Below are 24,242 nucleotides of genomic sequence, written 5' to 3'. Positions count from 1 at the left end.
CCACTGAGCCACCATGCTGCCTGAGATTTACCTGATGGCTAGGTCATCAATATGTCTATCAGTACCCACCAACAGGTCATGAAAATCTAGAGAAGGTCCATTTGCAATTTCTAAAGTAGACCTGTGAGGAGGAATTACTCCAACCTCAGTCAGAGTAGAACTAAGGACCCAAGCATTGAAAGGTAAAGGAACTAACCATTGAGCCACCATAGAATTACATAATGGCTAGGTTATCAATATGCCTTTCAGTACCAACCGACAGGTCATGAAACGGAAGAGCAGGTTTCATTTGAAGTCTCTGATTCCATTTTCTAAGATGTGTCTGAGAGGAGAAATCTCATTGACCTCAGTCAGAGTAGAACTAAGGACCCAAGTGTAGGATGGCAATGGAGGTAACCACTGAGCCACTGTGCTGCCTGAGAGTTTATTTCTGGCCAGATCATCAATAGGACTTTCAGCATTTATGGGAAGGTCAGAAAAAAATAGAGCAGGTCCCATTACAATCATTGACTATAGTTTCTAAAATACACCTGAGACGGAGTTGAACCCAGGACACCAGCATCAGACAGCAATAGCACTAACCACTGGGCCATCATGCTGCCTCAGAACTAAACCCTGGGTAAGTCATCAATATGACTCCCAGCACCTATGGGAAAGTCAGGAAAAATAGACATAGCTGCCCAGCACATCTAACCAATCTGTTCACTGATATCTAAAGTGAGGTGGAAAACAGGGCCGGACTGGTCATCTGGCTATTCTGGCAAATGCCAGAAGGGCCGGTCTGGTCATGGGCTGCCTTGTCTGCTACCTTGTTAACAGAATCGGTGTTCTCTAGACATCTATACTGTTAAGAGTTGTGATGGAGCACAAAGTCGCTGACTCCGTCACTTACCCCAGCAGCCACGGGGATCATTAGAAATATTGGTCTTGTAGTAAATCTTCCTTTCCTCCATCCAGGGTAATATTAGTGATATATCTCATCTGGTTCATGGGGACGGGGACAACATGGGGCTGTGTGATTCCAAATGCCAGGACTGAATATCAGCCCCAGTCTGTACATGGTTCTAGACATGGCATATTCGCATGTTTTGGGGGGACATCTGCAGGTGGAGAAAACACAGGATAGAATATTGCAGAGGTTCTATAGGTCAGGATGTTGCCGGGAGATCCGGAACTATTGTAGGTCCTGCCCCACCTGCCAGATAACCGCCCCCTCTTGTCACTTCCTGAAGTCCTCTAGTTACATTCCCGGCAATAGAGATCCCGTTCGAGCAAATTGCAATGGACCTGGTAGGGCCTTTAGTTAAGTCTGCAAGAGGACACCAATATATTCTAGTGGCCATGAACTCTTCAGCTAAGAGTATTGCCCGGGAATTCAAAAAGGTCATTGAGAAGGACAGTCGAGACGGGGAGCACCTGCTTCCGTTTTTGCTCCTCTCCAATATTCACTTCTATGGGAGGGTGTTGTGGGCATGCTCTGTGCAGAGAGGGTCAGGCGGAGGCTGTGCTATCACCTATTCACTTCTATGGGAGGGTGTTGTGGGCATGCTCTGTGCAGAGAGGTTAAGGGGAGGCTGTGCTATCACCTATTCACTTCTATGGGAGGGTGTTGTGGGCATGCTCTATGCAGAGAGGGTAAAGGGAGGCTGTACTATCACCTATTCACTTCTATGGGAGGGTGTTGTGGGCATGCTCTGTGCAGAGAGGGTCAGGCGGAGGCGGTGGTCATCACCTATTCACTTCTATGGGAGGGTGTTGTGGGCATGCTCTGTGGAGAGAGGGTAAGGGAGGCTGTGTCATCACCTATTCACTTCTATGAGAGTGTGTTGTGGGCATGCTCGGTGCAGAGAGGGTAAGGGGAGGCTGTGCTATCACTTCTATGGGAGGGTGTTGTGGGCATGCTCTATGCAGAGGGTAAAGGGAGGTGGTGGTCATCACCTATTCACTTCTATGGGAAGGTGTTGTGGGCATGCTCGGTGCAGAGAGGCTAAGGGGAGGCTGTGCTATCACCTATTCACTTCTATGGGAGGGTGTTGTGGGCATGCTCTGTGCAGAGAGGGTAAGGGGAGGCGGTGGTCATCACCTATTCACTTCTATGGGAAGGTGTTGTGGGCATGCTTGGAGCAGAGAGGGTAAGGGGAGGCGGTGGTCATCACCTATTCACTTCTATGGGAGGGTGTTGTGGGCATGCTCGGTGCAGAGAGGGTAAGGGGAGGCTGTGCTATCACCTATTCACTTCTATGGGAGGGTGTTGTGGGCATGCTCTGTGCAGAGAGGGTAAGGGGAGGCTGTGCTATCACCTATTCACTTCTATGGGAGGGTGCACAGAGGCATGCTCTGTGCAGAGAGGGTAAGGGTAGGCGGTGGTCATCACCTATTCACTTCTATGGGAGGGTGTTGTGGGCATGCTCTGTGCAGAGAGGGTAAGAGGAGGCTGTGCTATCACCTATTCACTTCTATGGGAGGGTGTTGTGGGCATGCTCTGTGCAGAGAGGGTAAGGCGGAGGCTGTGCTATCACCTATTCACTTCTATGGGAGGGTGTTGTGGGCATGCTCGGTGCAGAGAGGGTAAGGGGAGGCTGTGCTATCACCTATTCACTTCTATGGGAGGGGGTTGTAAGCATGCTCTGTGCAGAGAGGTTAAGGGGAGGCGGTGGTCATCACCTATTCACTTCTATGGGAGGGTGTTGTGGGCACGCTCTGTGCAGAGGGTAAGGGGAGGCTGTGGTCCTCACCTATTCACTTCTATGGGAGGGTGTTGTGGGCATGCTCTGTGCAGAGAGGGTAAGGGGAGGCTGTGCTATCACCTATTCACTTCTATGGGAGGGTGTTGTGGGCATGCTCGGTGCAGAGAGGGTCAGGCGGAGGCAGTGGTCATCACCTATTCACTTTTATGGTGGGTATTGTGGGCATGCTCGGTGCAGAGAGGGTAAGGGGAGGCTGTGCTATCACCTATTCACTTCTATGGGAGGGTGTTGTGGACATGCTCGGTGCAGAGAGGGTAAGGCGGAGGCGGTGGTCATCACCTATTCACTTCTATGGGAGGAGGTTGTGGGCATGCTCTGTGCAGAGGGGGTAAGGGGAGGCGGTGGTCATCACCTATTCACTTCTATGGGAGGGTGTTGTGGGCATGCTCTGTGCAGAGAGGGTAAGGGGAGGCTGTGCCATCACCTATTCACTTCTATGGGAGGGTGTTGTGGGCATGCTCTGTGCAGAGAGGGTAAGGGGAGGCGGTGGTCATCACCTATTCACTTCTATGGGACGGTGTTGTGGGCATGCTCTGTGCAGAGAGGGTAAGGGGAGGCTGTGCTATCACCTATTCACTTCTATGGGAGGGTGTTGTGGGCATGCTCTGTGCAGAGAGGGTAAGGGGAGGCTGTGTTATCACCTATTCACTTCTATGGGAGGGTGTTGTGGGCATGCTCTGTGCAGAGAGGGTAAGGGGAGGCTGTGCTATCACCTATTCACTTCTATGGGAGGGTGTTGTGGGCATGCTCTGTTCAGAGAGGGTAAGGCGGGGGCGGTGGTCATCACGTATTCACTTTTATGGGTGGGTATTGTGGGCATGCTCGGTGCAGAGAGGGTAAGGGGGGCTGTGCTATCACCTATTCACTTCTATGGGAGGGTGTTGTGGGCATGCTCAGTGCAGAGAGGGTAAGGGGAGGCGGTGGTCATCACCTATTCACTTCTATGGGAGGGTGTTGTGGGCATGCTATGTGCAGAGAGGGTAAGGGGAGGCTGTGCTGTCACCTATTCACTTCTATGGGAGGGTGTTGTGGGCATGCTCTGTGCAGAGAGGGTAAGGGGAGGCTGTCCTATCACCTATTCACTTCTATGGGAGGGTGTTGTGGGCATGCTCGGTGCAGAGAGGGTAAGGCGGAGGCTGTGCTATCACCTATTCACTTCTATGGGAGGGTGTTGTGGGCATGCTCTGTGCAGAGAGGGTAAGGGAGGCTGTACTATCACCTATTCACTTCTATGGGAGGGTGTTGTGGGCATGCTTGGTGCAGAGAGGGTAAGGGAGGCGGTGGTCATCACCTATTCACTTCTATGGGAGGGTGTTGTGGGCATGCTCTGTGCAGAGAGGGTAAGGGAGGCTGTACTATCACCTATTCACTTCTATGGGAGGGTGTTGTGGGCACGCTCGGTGCAGAGAGGGTAAGGCGGAGGATGTGCTATCACCTATTCACTTCTATGGGAGGGTGTTGTGGGCATGCTCGGTGCAGAGGGTCAGGCGGAGGCTGTGCTATCACCTATTCACTTCTATAGGAGGGTGTTGTGGGCATGCTCTGTGCAGAGAGGGTCAGGCGGAGGCTATGCTATCACCTATTCACTTCTATGGGAGGGTGTTGGGGCATGCTTGGTGCAGAGAGGGTAAGGGGAGGTGGTGGTCATCATCTATTCACTTCTATGGGAGGGTGTTGTGGGCATGCTCTGTGCAGAGAGGGTCAGGCGGAGGCTGTGCTATCACCTATTCACTTCTATGGGAAGGTGTTGTGGGCATGCTCGGTGCAGAGGGTCAGGCGGAGGCTGTGCTATCACCTATTCACTTCTATAGGAGGGTGTTGTGGGCATGCTCGGTGCAGAGGGTCAGGCGGAGGCTGTGCTATCACCTATTCACTTCTATGGGAAGGTGTTGTGGGCATGCTCGGTGCAGAGGGTCAGGCGGAGGCTGTGCTATCACCTATTCACTTCTATAGGAGGGTGTTGTGGGCATGCTCGGTGCAGAGGGTCAGGCGGAGGCGGTGGTCATCACCTATTCACTTCTATGGGAGGGTGTTGTGGGCATGCTCTGTGCAGAGAGGGTAAGGCGGAGGCTGTGCTATCACCTATTCACTTCTATGGGAGGGTGTTGTGGGCATGCTCGGTGCAGAGGGTAAGGGGAGGCTGTGCTATCACCTATTCACTTCTATGGGAGGGTGTTGTGGGCATGCTCTGTGCAGAGAGGGTAAGGCGGAGGCTGTGCTATCACCTATTCACTTCTATGGGAGGGTGTTGTGGGTATACTCAGTGCAGAGGGTAAGGGGAGGCTGTGCTATCACCTATTCACTTCTATGGGAGAGTGTTGTGGGCATGCTCTGTGCAGAGAGGGTAAGGCGGAGGCTGTGCTATCACCTATTCACTTCTATGGGAGGGTGTTGTGGGCATGCTCTGTGCAGAGAGGGTAAGGGGAGGCTGTGCTATCACCTATTCACTTCTATGGGAGGGTGTTGTGGGCATGCTCTGTGCAGAGAGGGTAAGGTGGAGGCTGTGCTATCACCTATTCACTTCTATGGGAGGGTGTTGTGGGCATGCTCGGTGCAGAGGGTAAGGGGAGGCTGTGCTATCACCTATTCACTTCTATGGGAGGGTGTTGTGGGCATGCTCGGTGCAGAGGGTCAGGCGGAGGCTGTACTATCACCTATTCACTTCTATGGGAGGGTGTTGTGGGCATGCTCTGTGCAGAGAGGGTCAGGCGGAGGCGGTGGTCATCACCTATTCACTTCTATGGGAGGGTGTTGTGGGCACGCTCGGTGCAGAGGGTAAGGGGAGGCTGTGCTATCACCTATTCACTTCTATGGGAGGGTGTTGTGGGGATGCTCGGTGCAGAGGGTCAGGCGGAGGTGGTGGTCATCACCTATTCACTTCTATGGGAGGGTGTTGTGGGCATGCTCGGTGCAGAGGGTAAGGGGAGGCTGTGCTATCACCTATTCACTTCTATGGGAGGGTGTTGTGGGCATGCTCTGTGCAGAGAGGGTAAGGCGGAGGCTGTGCTATCACCTATTCACTTCTATGGGAGGGTGTTGTGGGCATGCTCGGTGCAGAGGGTAAAGGGAGGCTGTGCTATCACCTATTCACTTCTATGGGAGGGTGTTGTGGGCATGCTCTGTGCAGAGAGGGGCAGGCGGAGGTGGTGGTCATCACCTATTCACTTCTATGGGAGGGTGTTGTGGGCATGCTCTGTGCAGAGAGGGTAAGGCGGAGGCTGTGCTATCACCTATTCACTTCTATGGGAGGGTGTTGTGGGCATGCTCGGTGCAGAGGGTAAGGGGAGGCTGTGCTATCACCTATTCACTTCTATGGGAGGGTGTTGTGGGCATGCTCTGTGCAGAGAGGGTAAGGGGAGGCTGAGCTATCACCTATTCACTTCTATGGGAGGGTGTTGTGGGCATGCTCTGTGCAGAGAGGGTAAGGCGGAGGCTGTGCTATCACCTATTCACTTCTATGGGAGGGTGTTGTGGGCATGCTCGGTGCAGAGGGTAAGGGGAGGCTGTGCTATCACCTATTCACTTCTATGGGAGGGTGTTGTGGGCATGCTCGGTGCAGAGGGTCAGGCGGAGGCTGTACTATCACCTATTCACTTCTATGGGAGGGTGTTGGGGGCATGCTCGGTGCAGAGAGGGTCAGGCGGAGGCGGTGGTCATCACCTATTCACTTCTATGGGAGGGTGTTGTGGGCATGCTCTGTGCAGAGAGGGTAAGGCGGAGGCTGTGCTATCACCTATTCACTTCTATGGGAGGGTGTTGTTGGCATGCTCGGTGCAGAGGGTAAGGGGAGGCTGTGCTATCACCTATTCACTTCTATGGGAGGGTGTTGTGGGCATGCTCGGTGCAGAGCGTCAGGCGGAGGCTGTACTATCACCTATTCACTTCTATGGGAGGGTGTTGTGGGCATGCTCTGTGCAGAGAGGGTCAGGCGGAGGCGGTGGTCATCACCTATTCAGTTCTATGGGAGGGTGTTGTGGGCACGCTCTGTGCAGAGAGGGTAAGGGGAGGCGGTGGTCATCACCTATTCACTTCTATGGGAGGGTGTTGTGGGTATGCTCAGTGCAGAGGGTCAGGCGGAGGCTGTGATCATCACCTATTCACTTCTATGGGAGGGTGTTGTGGGCATGCTCGGTGCAGAGGGTAAGGGGAGGCTGTGCTATCACCTATTCACTTCTATGGGAGGGTGTTGTGGGCATGCTCTGTGCAGAGAGGGTCAGGCGGAGGCGGTGGTCATCACCTATTCACTTCTATGGGAGGGTGTTGTGGGCATGCTCGGTGCAGAGGGTCAGGCGGAGGCGGTGGTCTTCACCTATTCACTTCTATGGGAGGGTGTTGTGGGCATGCTCGGTGCAGAGGGACAGGCGGAGGCTGTGCTATCACCTATTCACTTCTATGGGAGGGTATTGTGGGCATGCTCGGTGCAGAGGGTCAGGCGGAGGCTGTGCTATCACCTATTCACTTCTATGGGAGGATGTTGTGGGCATGCTCGGTGCAGAGGGTCAGGCGGAGGCGGTGGTCATCACCTATTCACTTCTATGGGAGGGTGTTGTGGGCATGCTCGGTGCAGAGGGTCAGGCGGAGGCGGTGGTCATCACCTATTCACTTCTATGGGAGGGTGTTGTGGGCATGCTCGGTGCAGAGGGTCAGGCGGAGGCGGTGGTCATCACCTATTCACTTCTATGGGAGGGTGTTGTGGGCATGCTCGGTGCAGAGGGTCAGGCGGAGGCGGTGGTCATCACCTATTCACTTCTATGGGAGGGTGTTGTGGGCATGCTCGGTGCAGAGGGTCAGGCGGAGGCGGTGGTCATCACCTATTCACTTCTATGGGAGGGTGTTGTGGGCATGCTCGGTGCAGAGGGTCAGGCGGAGGCGGTGGTCATCACCTATTCACTTCTATGGGAGGGTGTCGTGGGCATGCTCGGTGCAGAGGGTCAGGCGGAGGCGGTGGTCATCACCTATTCACTTCTATGGGAAGGTGTTGTGGGCATGCTCGGTGCAGAGAGTCAGTCGGAGGCGGTGGTCATCACCTATTCACTTCTATGGGAGGGTGTTGTGGGCATGCTCGGTGCAGAGGGTCAGGCGGAGGCTGTGCTATCACCTATTCACTTCTATGGGAGGGTATTGTGGGCATGCTCGGTGCAGAGGGTCAGGCGGAGGCGGTGGTCATCACCTATTCACTTCTATGGGAGGGTGTTGTGGGCATGCTCGGTGCAGAGGGTCAGGCGGAGGCGGTGGTCATCACCTATTCACTTCTATGGGAGGGTGTTGTGGGCATGCTCGGTGCAGAGGGTCAGGCGGAGACGGTGGTCATCACCTATTCACTTCTATGGGAGGGTGTTGTGGGCATGCTCGGTGCAGAGGGTCAGGCGGAGGCGGTGGTCATCACCTATTCACTTCTATGGGAAGGTGTTGCGGGCATGCTCGGTGCAGAGGGTCAGGCGGAGGCGGTGGTCATCACCTATTCACTTCTATGGGAGGGTGTTGTGGGCATGCTCGGTGCAGAGGGTCAGGCGGAGGCGGTGGTCATCACCTATTCACTTCTATGGGAGGGTGTTGTGGGCATGCTCGGTGCAGAGGGTCAGGCGGAGGCGGTGGTCATCACCTATTCACTTCTATGGGAGGGTGTTGTGGGCATGCTCGGTGCAGAGGGTCAGGCGGAGGCGGTGGTCATCACCTATTCACTTCTATGGGAGGGTGTCGTGGGCATGCTCGGTGCAGAGGGTCAGGCGGAGGCGGTGGTCATCACCTATTCACTTCTATGGGAGGGTGTTGTGGGCATGCTCGGTGCAGAGGGTAAGGGGAGGCTGTGCTATCACCTATTCACTTCTATGGGAGGGTGTTGTGGGCATGCTCTGTGCAGAGAGGGTCAGGCTGAGGCGGTGGTCATCACCTATTCACTTCTATGGGAGGGTGTTGTGGGCATGCTCGGTGCAGAGGGTCAGGCGGAGGCGGTGGTCTTCACCTATTCACTTCTATGGGAGGGTGTTGTGGGCATGCTCGGTGCAGAGGGTCAGGCGGAGGCTGTGCTATCACCTATTCACTTCTATGGGAGGGTGTTGTGGGCATGCTCGGTGCAGAGGGTCAGGCGGAGGCGGTGGTCATCACCTATTCACTTCTATGGGAGGGTGTCGTGGGCATGCTCGGTGCAGAGGGTCAGGCGGAGGCGGTGGTCATCACCTATTCACTTCTATGGGAGGGTGTTGTGGGCATGCTCGGTGCAGAGGGTCAGGCGGAGGCGGTGGTCATCACCTATTCACTTCTATGGGAGGGTGTTGTGGGCATGCTCGGTGCAGAGGGTAAGGGGAGGCTGTGCTATCACCTATTCACTTCTATGGGAGGGTGTTGTGGGCATGCTCTGTGCAGAGAGGGTAGGCGGAGGCGGTGGTCATCACCTATTCACTTCTATGGGAGGGTGTTGTGGGCATGCTCGGTGCAGAGGGTCAGGCGGAGGCGGTGGTCTTCACCTATTCACTTCTATGGGAGGGTGTTGTGGGCATGCTCGGTGCAGAGGGTCAGGCGGAGGCGGTGGTCATCACCTATTCACTTCTATGGGAGGGTGTTGTGGGCATGCTCGGTGCAGAGGGTCAGGCGGAGGCGGTGGTCATCACCTATTCACTTCTATGGGAGGGTGTCGTGGGCATGCTCGGTGCAGAGGGTCAGGCGGAGGCGGTGGTCATCACCTATTCACTTCTATGGGAAGGTGTTGTGGGCATGCTCGGTGCAGAGGGTCAGTCGGAGGCGGTGGTCATTACCTATTCACTTCTATGGGAGGGTGTTGTGGGCATGCTCGGTGCAGAGGGTCAGGCGGAGGCTGTGCTATCACCTATTCACTTCTATGGGAGGGTATTGTGGGCATGCTCGGTGCAGAGGGTCAGGCGGAGGCGGTGGTCATCACCTATTCACTTCTATGGGAGGGTGTTGTGGGCATGCTCGGTGCAGAGGGTCAGGCGGAGGCGGTGGTCATCACCTATTCACTTCTATGGGAGGGTGTTGTGGGCATGCTCGGTGCAGAGGGTCAGGCGGAGACGGTGGTCATCACCTATTCACTTCTATGGGAGGGTGTTGTGGGCATGCTCGGTGCAGAGGGTCAGGCGGAGGCGGTGGTCATCACCTATTCACTTCTATGGGAAGGTGTTGTGGGCATGCTCGGTGCAGAGGGTCAGGCGGAGGCGGTGGTCATCACCTATTCACTTCTATGGGAGGGTGTTGTGGGCATGCTCGGTGCAGAGGGTCAGGCGGAGGCGGTGGTCATCACCTATTCACTTCTATGGGAGGGTGTTGTGGGCATGCTCGGTGCAGAGGGTCAGGCGGAGGCGGTGGTCATCACCTATTCACTTCTATGGGAGGGTGTTGTGGGCATGCTCGGTGCAGAGGGTCAGGCGGAGGCGGTGGTCATCACCTATTCACTTCTATGGGAGGGTGTCGTGGGCATGCTCGGTGCAGAGGGTCAGGCGGAGGCGGTGGTCATCACCTATTCACTTCTATGGGAGGGTGTTGTGGGCATGCTCGGTGCAGAGGGTAAGGGGAGGCTGTGCTATCACCTATTCACTTCTATGGGAGGGTGTTGTGGGCATGCTCTGTGCAGAGAGGGTCAGGCGGAGGCGGTGGTCATCACCTATTCACTTCTATGGGAGGGTGTTGTGGGCATGCTCGGTGCAAAGGGTCAGGCGGAGGCGGTGGTCTTCACCTATTCACTTCTATGGGAGGGTGTTGTGGGCATGCTCGGTGCAGAGGGTCAGGCGGAGGCTGTGCTATCACCTATTCACTTCTATGGGAGGGTATTGTGGGCATGCTCGGTGCAGAGGGTCAGGCGGAGGCTGTGCTATCACCTATTCACTTCTATGGGAAGATGTTGTGGGCATGCTCGGTGCAGAGGGTCAGGCGGAGGCGGTGGTCATCACCTATTCACTTCTATGGGAGGATGTTGTGGGCATGCTCGGTGCAGAGAGGGTAAGATGGAGGCGGTGGTCATCACCTTTTCACTTCTATAGGAGGGTGTTGTGGGCATGCTCGGTGCAGAGGGTCAGGCGGAGGCTGTGCTATCACCTATTCACTTCTATGGGAGGGTGTTGTGGGCATGCTCGGTGCAGAGGGTCAGGCGGAGGCGGTGGTCATCACCTATTCACATCTATGGGAGGGTGTTGTGGGCATGCTCGGTGCAGAGGGTCAGGCGGAGGCGGTGGTCATCACCTATTCACTTCTATGCGAGGGTGTTGTGGGCATGCTCGGTGCAGAGGGTCAGGTGGAGGCAGTGGTCATCATCTATTCACTTCTATGGGAGGGTGTTGTGGGCATGCTCGGTGCAGAGGGTCAGGCGGAGGCGGTGGTCATCACCTATTCACTTCTATGGGAAGGTGTTGTGGGCATGCTCGGTGCAGAGGGTCAGGCGGAGGCGGTGGTCATCACCTATTCACTTCTATGGGAGGGTGTTGTGGGCATGCTCGGTGCAGAGGGTCAGGCGGAGGCGGTGGTCATCACCTATTCACTTCTATGGGAGGGTGTTGTGGGCATGCTCGGTGCAGAGGGTCAGGCGGAGGCGGTGGTCATCACCTATTCACTTCTATGGGAGGGTGTTGTGGGCATGCTCGGTGCAGAGGGTCAGGCGGAGGCGGTGGTCATCACCTATTCACTTCTATGGGAGGGTGACGTGGGCATGCTCGGTGCAGAGGGTCAGGCGGAGGCGGTGGTCATCACCTATTCACTTCTATGGGAAGGTGTTGTGGGCATGCTCGGTGCAGAGGGTCAGTCGGAGGCGGTGGTCATCACCTATTCACTTCTATGGGAGGGTGTTGTGGGCATGCTCGGTGCAGAGGGTCAGGCGGAGGCTGTGCTATCACCTATTCACTTCTATGGGAGGGTATTGTGGGCATGCTCGGTGCAGAGGGTCAGGCGGAGGTGGTGGTCATCACCTATTCACTTCTATGGGAGGGTCTTGTGGGCATGCTCGGTGCAGAGGGTCAGGCGGAGGCGGTGGTCATCACCTATTCACTTCTATGGGAGGGTGTTGTGGGCATGCTCGGTGCAGAGGGTCAGGCGGAGACGGTGGTCATCACCTATTCACTTCTATGGGAGGGTGTTGTGGGCATGCTCGGTGCAGAGGGTCAGGCGGAGGCGGTGGTCATCACCTATTCACTTCTATGGGAAGGTGTTGTGGGCATGCTCGGTGCAGAGGGTCAGGCGGAGGCGGTGGTCATCACCTATTCACTTCTATGGGAGGGTGTTGTGGGCATGCTCGGTGCAGAGGGTCAGGCGGAGGCGGTGGTCATCACCTATTCACTTCTATGGGAGGGTGTTGTGGGCATGCTCGGTGCAGAGGGTCAGGCGGAGGCGGTGGTCATCACCTATTCACTTCTATGGGAGGGTGTTGTGGGCATGCTCGGTGCAGAGGGTCAGGCGGAGGCGGTGGTCATCACCTATTCACTTCTATCGGAGGGTGTCGTGGGCATGCTCGGTGCAGAGGGTCAGGCGGAGGCGGTGGTCATCACCTATTCACTTCTATGGGAAGGTGTTGTGGGCATGCTCGGTGCAGAGGGTCAGGCGGAGGCGGTGGTCATCACCTATTCACTTCTATGGGAGGGTGTTGTGGGCATGCTCGGTGCAGAGGGTCAGGCGGAGGCTGTGCTATCACCTATTCACTTCTATGGGAGGGTGTTGTGGGCATGCTCGGTGCAGAGGGTCAGGCGGAGGCGGTGGTCATCACCTATTCACTTCTATGGGAGGGTCTTGTGGGCATGCTCGGTGCAGAGGGTCAGGCGGAGGCGGTGGTCATCACCTATTCACTTCTATGGGAGGGTGTTGTGGGCATGCTCGGTGCAGAGGGTCAGTCGGAGGCGGTGGTCATCACCTATTCACTTCTATGGGAGGGTCTTGTGGGCATGCTCGGTGCAGAGGGTCAGGCGGAGGCGGTGGTCATCACCTATTCACTTCTATGGGAGGGTGTTGTGGGCATGCTCGGTGCAGAGGGTCAGGCGGAGGCGGTGGTCATCACCTATTCACTTCTATCGGAGGGTGTCGTGGGCATGCTCGGTGCAGAGGGTCAGGCGGAGGCGGTGGTCATCACCTATTCACTTCTATGGGAAGGTGTTGTGGGCATGCTCGGTGCAGAGGGTCAGGCGGAGGCGGTGGTCATCACCTATTCACTTCTATGGGAGGGTGTTGTGGGCATGCTCGGTGCAGAGGGTCAGGCGGAGGCTGTGCTATCACCTATTCACTTCTATGGGAGGGTGTTGTGGGCATGCTCGGTGCAGAGGGTCAGGCGGAGGCGGTGGTCATCACCTATTCACTTCTATGGGAGGGTCTTGTGGGCATGCTCGGTGCAGAGGGTCAGGCGGAGGCGGTGGTCATCACCTATTCACTTCTATGGGAGGGTGTTGTGGGCATGCTCGGTGCAGAGGGTCAGTCGGAGGCGGTGGTCATCACCTATTCACTTCTATGGGAGGGTCTTGTGGGCATGCTCGGTGCAGAGGGTCAGGCGGAGGCGGTGGTCATCACCTATTCACTTCTATGGGAGGGTGTTGTGGGCATGCTCGGTGCAGAGGGTCAGGCGGAGACGGTGGTCATCACCTATTACCAATGGTGGATCCTGCATTACCTACATACAGTTGCTCTGGTTCCGCCTGTGAGTGGAGTGATTTCTGCAGGATCAGAAGTGTCCGGCTGAAGCTCGGTGGACAAAGGTGAAAAGATTTTTTACACAGAGATCAGCAAATATTCCTGAGAAAACTTGGTTAATGTCATGTCCTGATTTCCGCTGGAACAAACGTCTTTCATTTTCACTGCCTGACGAGGGGAGACATCTCTTATTTTCTTATTCCGTTTTTTATCACATCTAGAGTTTTGCATTTTTTCCTGTCTCGTATAATAAACGAGTCCTGATCCATCGCCCCACAGACGCTCGCCCAGTTATCATTGCACATCGCAGAATAACCCGGAAAATGACGGTTTTATTCCTCAGCGAAACATGACGCTCATAAAACAAAAATATCAGAATCACAGCATTCCGGGTGAGATTATTTTTCATGTAGTATTTTATTGGACACGTCTAATTCTATATTCCTCAACGCTTAAGACGTTAATTGTACATTTATTGGAGCTTTGTAATCAACGTCACTTACTGCAAAAACAAAAGTAACAAGAACAAAATGACTGACGACAAACCTGAAAATAATAAAAGGGAAACATAAAACAAAAACATAAAACAATACACATAATAAAGAACACAGGAACAATTAATAATAGGAAGAGAAGAAGTGGAATAGAGCAAGAAGGATGACCAATACTAATAATAATAATAATAATATTTATATTAGTAAGAGCAACAACAACAATAATGATATTAAATACTGGTAAGAATAACTACAACCTCAATAATAATATTATCATAATATCAATAATATCAATAATAACCTGAAAATACTCCAACTAATTATGTTAATAATAATAATAACAACAATAACAATAATAATAATAACCTGATAATACTCCTACTAATTATGTCAATAATAGTAATAATAATAATAACCTGATAATACTCCTACTAATTATGTGAAGAATAATAATAATAATAATAACAACCTGATAATACTCCTACTAATTATGTCAATAATAGTAATAATAATAATAATAATAACCTGATAATACTCGTACTAATTATGTTAATAATAGTAATAATAATAATAATAACCTGATAATACTCCTACTAATTATATCAATTATAATAATAATAATAATAACCTGATAATACTCCTACTAATTATATCAATTATAATAATAATAATAATAATAACCTGATAATACTCCTACTAATTATATCAATAATAATAATAATAATAATAATAATAAATTAATAACCTGATAATACTCCTACTAATTATATCAATAATAATAATAATAATAATAACCTGATAATACTACTACTAATTATGTCAATAATAATAGATACTGGTAATAATAGCTACAATATCAATAATAATATAGTCATAATAATAATCTGATAATACTACTACTAATCATGACAATAAAATTAAAATAATAGTAATAATAATGTAATAGTAATAATAATACTGATAACAATATAATAATAGTAGTTATAATTACAAAATATAATTATTATAAAAATAATAATAAACTAAAAAAATTATAATGATAACACTAATAATAATTAAAAAAAATCTGAATACTAACAAAATTGATGATAAAATAAATAAAGATAATTCTAAACAAATAAGAGTCTGAATAGATAAAAGACATAATGGCAATATAATGTGAGATAATATAAGGATTGCAGTAATCGTGTTAGTATTGTTTATGTTTCGTATTATTATTTTATTGTTATTTGTATTTCTTTCTTTATCTCTTTTTGGAGAATGCTGTGAATGGCGCCACTTCCCCCATCACCCGCCCGGTGCCCGCGTCCTCCGAATGTGGCCAGGTTCTGATGAAGCCGCGACGATGGCTGGGGAGGGGCTCGTGTGACAGATTAATAAACACTTCTTCCTTGTTGCCCAAAGACAGTGCGATCGTCGGCGACTCCTTTGAACTGTTTCGGTTTCATGTCTCTGATAATTAAGGCGCAATGAGCCGCTCATTAGAGGCGAGAGAGTGATTAGCATTGTCCTGTATTTCCTAATGGATCCCGGATACACATATCATTTGGGAATATCAAAGCAATTCTGTGTTATTTAGAGCCGTCGGAATTAGGAAAACACACAGAAAACCTTTAGTTGGAATTACGAGTGTTAATATATGCAGAGGCAAATGGAGGGATCGCCTTTCTTCTCTCCTTGTATCTTAAATTTTTCATTACAAATTTCCAAGGCTTCAAAGTAACATCTCACAGTCGGTTCCTCTTTTTTCTCGTCTTGCGTGACAAAGAACTGTCAGAAATCCTCGCCGTGTTTGCTAGTGTTTTCTTTCATTCTCTCATCTAAATGTCAAACAACTTAGCTTAAATAAAGGCGAGCATTCTTCATCTGCTGCGCCTCAAAAGAAAAACAACAGCACAGACGGCGGCTGAAAGGGCCCTAATTAATCTTTCTCATTGATTTTGTTTTAGTGCGATGTATTTTATGAAAAAAATATGAATCCAGAAGGCGCTCTCATTAAAATCATTAGCAGCTCGGTGTTAACTGAAAACAGCTTCGTCTTTGGTGTTCCTTGTGGCTTCCGAGAACCATTTCCCACACCCCGGCGCTCATGCCTGCCATCATAACCATCGGTGTGGAGATCATAGCTGTCACCACGTCCTGGTGGCCATGTGACAGCAATGAAGCCATAACATGCAGTCAACACAACTGGATGATACCCTCAACATGGGTAGGAAACTGGGGCGGCAGAAGGTTCCATGGCACGCCTGCCAAAAATAGAGGTCAGAGACCCCCACAATGGGGAGAAGACTCGCGGCACCAGAAGGCACCATGAAGACACCTACTAAAACCAAGGAGCTAAGACCATCACATTGAGTAGAAAATTAGGGCACCAGAAGGCACCATGTGGACCCTAACTAAAAATAGAAGTCAGAGACCCCCACAATGGGGAGAAGACTCGCAGCACCAGAAGGCACCATGAAGACACCTACTAAAACCAAGGAGCTAAGACCATCACATTGAGTAGAAAATTAGGGCACCAGAAGGCACCATGTGGACCCTAACTAAAAATAGAAGTCAGAGACCCCCACAATGGGGAGAAGACTCGCAGCACCAGAAGGCACCATGAAGACACCTACTAAAACCAAGGAGCTAAGACCATCACATTGAGTAGAAAATTAGGGCACCAGAAGGCACCATGTGGACCCTTACTAAAACTAGAAGTCAAAGACCGCCACAATGGCAGCTCTTCTACCAGTAGACACAATGCAATATTGGTGGCCATGCTCCATCACGCTGATGCCTTCTTACGTCATAGAAGACTCTTCGCTATCTTTGCACCTCCATAATTACACCCCTGTCATGAAAGCTTCCACACCAGCCCAGGAGATAGCACTAAGTCATTTCCATATAGTCTTAGATGGCAGAAGTCCATGCCGGCCAACAGACCTGAATTTCCCAATTTACAGGACCAGTCCCAAGGCCTGAGCAGCAGGTGTTCCCATGTGGTCGGGGGAGGGTGTTCCTTGGATGGATACATGTATATATTGGACATTTGATATTTACAGATCTTCGACAGATTTCAGGTCTCGGGGGAGGGACAAATGACCTCGGCTTCAATCGGCAGAGCGGCCTTCTCTGCTGCTGGAGACACGTTGTAACGCTTCCTAGATACTTTCTATGGAGGTTTAATTTGAGTTATGAGTAAGAAACGGGACTTGTTACTGACACAATGTGACGATAGATCAGCGGTGAAGATGGCGGTGGAGCTCACCAGCAGCCGGCGGACCTCACCAACAGCCGGATTGACCGCCTCCATGTCTTGGTTGTGACTTCTGTTATTCATTTATCTCAGAACACCCTTTTTGTCTTTTTCTTGCCATGGATAGTGAATATTTCTCCGGGCCCCTCCATTTATCTCCTATAGTTTAGTGCAATCATACTGGGGGCCGATGTGCTGAAGGGGCCTTGAGACCCCGCTAACAATGCCTGCCCCGCACCTCACGTCTCCGCTCACACGTGCAGAGATTCCTTTTCTCTCATCTTGCAGACGGTTTTCGGATGTCTCAGATGTGCAGAGATCTATGGAGAGACGAGATACAATTCTGAAGACGTTTCCTGTATATTTATTACTGTTCATTGCTCCCGACATGACGGCTCCTGACGCTCCTTCTTCTTCTAGGTCCGGGATATTTGTTCTACTTCGGGGTGATCATTTCCTGGACCGCGTTCTGTACCGGAGCGCTGGTAATTATCATCTATAACTCTTATAGTGAACGTTCCACAGAAAGAGAAACCCCGCACAGAAAATAAAGAAAATGTTACAATTAACAATGAGAACATTACCAGTATTAATAGCTTGTAATTAGTAACGATTAAAGGAAACACATATATAATTGCGATCAATCACAATGGTCTTTATTTCGTTGCAAGTGAATATAAATTCTCCATATTCGCCGTCCGCCGCCTGTAAATTGCTGAGAAACATTGTATTCTACTTTCATTTATTTGTTATTAATTATGAAAGTTTCATTTGCTATCGATCTCCGCGGTCATGTGGCTTTCAGCGGTGACACATTGCTACTCGTGCGGCGAGCGCTATACATGGCGGATTATTAATAGCTGATGAGCGAGCAGGAGACGCCTTCATTAGGAAAAAATACAATTTGCCATCTGATGAATATCCGGCCGACGTGATTGACACTTGTCTCCTCATTTTCTAATTGACCAATTACATGTAATACGGAGCAGCTGCTGCCCGCGAGACGCCTCTCCGCACACGGTATCGAACATTTCCATTAAATATCTCAGCATCGGGGATGTGTGACGGTGACGAGGGGAACGCGCAAACTTACTACGAAATGACTTTACCAGAAGTGAGAAGATTTTATGTAACTTTTATTCTACATTTTATTTATTATTGTTTTTAAAAAAAAATCTGAATTTTTTATTCCAAGTGATTGTTTTTCATTATCGTCTTAATTTTTGGAAAAAATAATGTTGAATCTTCACTAATATTCTGGGGTGGACAGCGACTGACCAGCGGTCGGCAGAGACTATTGGGATTGGGTAATATTTCAGGAAATTCAGTATTTTGTCATCAGATTCACAAATTGGTGCTGTTCTGTGTTTGCAGTGAGGGTGCAGCAAGGACGGGAAAGCTGCTGGTTGGCGCAGACAGAATCTACAGGAGATCGCAGAAGCCGAGGCCTCATGACATTCACTTGTGACGTGGATTGTCAATAACACGGCGCGTCAATGTCTGATGCAGATTTTCAGCTTTCTCAATGTGAAGAGTAAAATCTGCAGATTTATAGCTTATGAACGGAGCATATACTGTGGCACATGGAGACCCAGTGCTTAGTCGAGGAGAGAGCATGATAAGCTCTCCCTGTATTATTATTATTTATTATTATAGCGCCATTTATTCCATGGCGCTTTACATGTGAGAAGAGGTATACATATTCAAAAACAAATACAATAATCTTAATTGATACAAGTCACAACTGGTACATAAGGAGAGAGGACCCTGCCCGCGAGGGCTCACAATCTACAAGGGATGGGTGAGGATACAGGAGGAGAGAGGACCCTGCCCGCGAGGGCTCACAATCTACAAGGGATGGGTGAGGATACAGGAGGAGAGAGGACCCTGCCCGCGAAGGCTCACAATCTACAAGGGATGGGTGAGGATACAGGAGGAGAGAGGACCCTGCCCGCGAGGGCTCACAGTCTACAAGGGATGGGTGAGGATACAGGAGGAGAGAGGACCCTGCCCGCGAGGGATCACAATCTACAAGGGATGGGTGAGGATACAGGAGGAGAGAGGACCCTGCCCGCAAAGGCTCACAATCTACAAGGGATGGGTGAGGATACAGGAGGAGAGAGGACCCTGCCCGCGAGGGCTCACAATCTACAAGGGATGGGTGAGGATACAGGAGGAGAGAGGACCCTGCCCGCGAGGGCTCACAATCTACAAGGGATGGGTGAGGATACAGGAGGAGAGAGGACCCTGCCCGCGAGGGCTCACAATCTACAAGGGATGGGTGAGGATGCAGGAGGAGAGAGGACCCTGTCCGTGAAGGCTCACAATCTACAAGCGATGGGTGAGGATACAGTAGGTGAGGGTAGAGCTGGCCGTGCAGCGGTTTGGTCCACCGGTGGTTACTGTATGCCACAACTGTCACCCCATGCATAGGATTTTGTGGAAAGATTGTGGTAAATGCTACTATCTCTGTTTCTTCTCTGTATAGAATACATATATAGACAATATAGCTACATCTGAGGGAGCCCTAGCCAAGTAATGCCACCTCAATCGCGAGCCGAAGCCAATTTATGTCACCTCAGCCTGGAGCCCAAGCCAAGTTATGTCACCTCAGCCAGGAGCCCAAGACAAGCTATGTCACCTCAGCCGGGAGCCCAAGACAAGCTATGTCACCTCAGCCGGGAGCCCAAGACAAGCTATGTCACCTCAGCCGGGAGCCCAAGCCAAGTTATGTCACCTCAGTCAGGAGCCCAAGACAATTTATGTCACCTAAGCTGGAAGCCCAAGCCAAGTTGTGTCACCTCAGCTGGGAGACCAAGCCAATTTATGTCACCTCAGCTGGAAGCCCAAGACAAGTTATGTCACCTCAGCCGGGAGCCCAAGACAAGCTATGTCACCTCAGCTGGAAGCCCAAGACAAGTTATGTCACCTCAGCTGGAAGCCCAAGACAAGTTATGTCACCTCAGCTGGGAGACCAAGCCAATTTATGTCACCTCAGCCGGGAGCCCAAGACAAGCTATGTCACCTCAGCTGGGAGACCAAGCCAATTTATGTCACCTCAGCTGGAAGCCCAAGACAAGTTAGGTCACCTCAGCCGGGAGCCCAAGACAAGTTATGTCACCTCAGCCGGGAGCCCAAGACAAGTTATGTCACCTCAGCCGGGAGCCCAAGACAAGTTGTGTCACCTAAGCCAGGAGCCTAAGCCAAGTTATGTCACCTCAGCCGGGAACCCATACCAAGTTGTGTCACCTCAGCCAGACCTATTTCTGGAACAGATGCCTAGTCCTAAATCCAATACATTGTGAGTCTGAATACTCATTTGAAGCAGCTACCTGGTCCTATATGCTGTCAGTCAGACCACCTGTCTAAAGCGAGGGACAGACATGCTGCAGAGTCGTGTCACCCACATACGCAGTTGTCACACCATGTGGAAGTCCTTAGTATTATCTTGGAGCATATATACCATCAGATCCCACAAAGGCCAACCAGATACTACCACATTATACTTTTAAATGCCACCAAAAACGACCACATACCAGTTAAAATACCACCATACACTACCAGACACTACTAGATCCCTCCAGACACCACTAGATCCATCCAGAAACCACTAGATCCCTCCAGACATCACTAGATCCCTCCAGATACCACTAGATTCCTCCAAACACCACTAGCTCTATCCAGACACCACTAGATCCTTACAGAAACATCTAGCTCCCTACAGGCACCATTAGATCCCTCCAGACTCCTCTAGATCCCTCCAGACAACACACCTGACCAGTTAGCTCTTTTACTTATCCTCAGCGCACAATCCCGTTGGCATTTATATCCAATTCTTCACTCCTACGTTTTGTTTTAATCTCTCCCCACCCTGCAGCTTCAGGACCCACAATTGTATCCATTTTTTACATCACTCTATCCCCAATCATGGCTTTGAGTCCCAGTACTTGTCAATGTGCAGGTGCCCAACGTTAGTCACCTGGCTCCCTCTGTTCTAGTCCACATCTAGTTACTATGGTATTCCAGAAAGCACCTATGATGCCACCATCCAATGCCTTAAAAGGCTGCCTCAGGCACTTGTGCCGCCTTAGTATTCAGGTCGAATAGCACTCTGCTACCACTTTATTCTGCACAAAGACATGAGTCTGATTGTTTAATTAGCTGCTCGATTGCTATCCTATGCCAACTACTTTTACCAAGATAAAAAAGGGGAGAAGCCAGCGCTGCCTATGGTCAGAACGCGATACATAAAGTGCACATACTGATTTCTAACTATTTCAGAATGAGAGATTTAGCAAACAATTGATCAATTCTTTGAGCCACCCCGCCACGTCACGGCATTCTCATAATGGGGCAGTTCTCCTGTAGTTTGACATTGGTTTGTGGCTGACCACCACTGTTGCCGTGCGCGCTGGGTTATGTACGCCGTCCTTTCTGTGTACACACACACAGCAGCCCTGCCCCAGGCTGTGATTGTGCACCTGTGTCTGGGCCGGTCTCACCCTTCATCTGTGGTGCTGGTCGGGCAGTGTGGAGGTTGGACCTGAAATGTCTATGTGCGGACCTGGTCAGCCTTTATCTGCACTTGCCCTGCACCAAGGGAGTGATTCAGAAACACTTCAGGTACAGTTTGCATTTAATGTGGTCTTGCTTTTAATACATTTAGGCTATGTGCACACGTTGCGGATTCTCTGCGGATCCCCAGCGTTTTTTGAGGTGCAGAAACGCTGCAGATCCGCAATTGATTTACAGTACAATGTAAATCAATGAGAAAAAAATGCTGTGCACACTTTGCGGAAAATCCGCTGCGGTATAAAAGAAGTAGCAGGTCACTTCTTTTTTGTGAATCTGCAGAGTTTTTGTACCCATTCCATTATAGAAAACCGCAGGGGTAAAAAACGCAGCAAATCTGCAAGAAAACCACAGCAAAAACACACAAAAAACGCTGTGGAACCGCACAAAAAATGCGACAAATCAGCAGGTGCGTTTCCTGCCAGGAGAGGCAGAATCCGCACCAGAAATTCCTAAGCCTAATCCGCAACGTGTGAACATAGCCTTAGGAGGCCGTAATGGCACAGCAAATATAAAAAACATAGAGTAGGACTGCCACATTATGAGAATGCCGTGACGTGGCGGGGTGGCTCAAAGAATTGATCAATTGTTTGCTAAATGTCTCATTTCGAAAAACAGTTAGAAATCTATATGTGCACTTCATGCATTGTGTTCTGACCATGAGCAGCGCTGGCTTCTCCCCCTTTTTTACTTTTACAAGCTCAGTTCTGCTAAACCTGGTGGTCACACCTTCAACTCTGCTGTTTCAAGTTAACTGATTACTAACTCGTTTGCAATTCCTGGTGCTGTCACATCATCAACCATTCTGTTTTTGTTTTTTTTCGCTACCACACTGTTGTATCAGTGTTCCAGATTGTCTACACATTCTGTGTTCTCTGCTGTTCTTGTTCTGTCCACACACATTTGGCTCTGCTGCATTTAGTGATCCCGGCTCCATTGATCCACATACTATCCTTCATATCCAGCTCTATTGGTCCTCACTTCTCCACGTGAAGTCTGGTAGGTTTGGCTCCCCTACAACATGGTCTTGGTACAACCCTGACCCATGATTTCTTCTGAGCCTTCTCTGTCCCTTGCAGCCTCTTCCAGTAAAGCTTCCACTTTGTATCAGCCTGTCAGCCCCCTTTCTGCATACGTGTGATGTCCATGTGACCACTACGTTCCGCCCATGTGACCGCTATGTTCCACCCATGTGACCGCTACATTGTGCCCATGCGACCGCTACGTTCCGCCCATGCGACCGCTACATTCCATCCATGAGATCACTATGTTCCGCCCATGTGACCACTACCTACCACATGTGACCACTACGTTCCGCCCATGTGACCGCTATGTTCCACCCATGTGACCGCTACATTGTGCCCATGCGACCGCTACATTAAGCCCATGCGACTTCAATGTTCCGCCCATGTGAACGCTATGTTCCACCCATGTGACCACTACGTTCCGCCCATGACTGCTACATTCCAGCCATGTCACCGCTACAGTCCACCCACGTGACCACTACGTACTACCCGTGTGATCATGACATTCCGCCCATGTGAACGCTATGTTCCACCCATGTGACCACTACGTTCCGCCCATGACTGCTACATTCCAGCCATGTCACCGCTACAATCCACCCATGTGACCACTACGTACTACCCGTGTGATCATGACATTCCGCCCATGTGACCACTATGTTCCGCTCATGGGAACACTACATTCCACCCATGTGACCGCTACATTCCGCCCATGTGACCGCTACGTTCTCCACGTGTGACCGGTACATTTCGCCCACGTGACCTCTATGTTCCGCATATGTGACTGCTACGTTCCGCCCATGTGACCGCTACATTCTCCCCATGTGACCGCTACGTTCTCCCCATGTGACCGGTACATTTCGCCCACGCGACCTCTGTGTTCCGCATATGTGACTGCTATGTTCCGCCCATGTGACCACTACGTACCACCCATGTGACCACTACGTTCCGCCCATGTGACCGCTACATTCTCCCCATGTGACCGCTACGTCTTGCCCATACGACCTCTATGTTCCGCCCATGTGGCCACTACGTACCACCCATGTGACTGCTACATTCCGCCCATGTGACCGCTACGTTCTGCCCATGCTTATTGTTTCATTCTACTCTTTCCATGTTCCACTCTTCTATGGAAAAGTCCTCCTCATGGGACCGGTGATACATTCATCCTGCTAGGACTGTTTTCTGATCTTCAGTTCGGATTGTGCTGGTTCCATACACCAATCCGCCTAACGACCCAGTCCTACACTGTATATAACGGGGTGTCAGTTGTCAGAGGGACGGACGCCCGTATTTTTTTATTGAAGCGGCTTAATTATGATTACAAAGTAACCCAACGTGAATCCCACCGCACTTATCATCAAATAATCACTTAAGTCCCAGAAAGCTGAGCACCCCCCTGTCCTGCACGCTACATGTCAAGTGGTGGAGTAATTACCAGACATCAAGTCAAATATCACATTAATTATCTGTTTTAATTGTTTTTGAGACTCTCTAAAGGGAAACAAGTTGACAGAGGGTTCAATCCGCTCAGAATCTGAAGGGAAATGTTGCT

This window comes from Ranitomeya imitator, chromosome 9, assembly GCF_032444005.1.
Source record: "Ranitomeya imitator isolate aRanImi1 chromosome 9, aRanImi1.pri, whole genome shotgun sequence".
Lineage (NCBI taxonomy): Eukaryota > Metazoa > Chordata > Amphibia > Anura > Dendrobatidae > Ranitomeya > Ranitomeya imitator.
The sequence above is the reverse complement of the archived record's forward strand: the minus strand, read 5'-3'. Positions refer to the sequence as shown.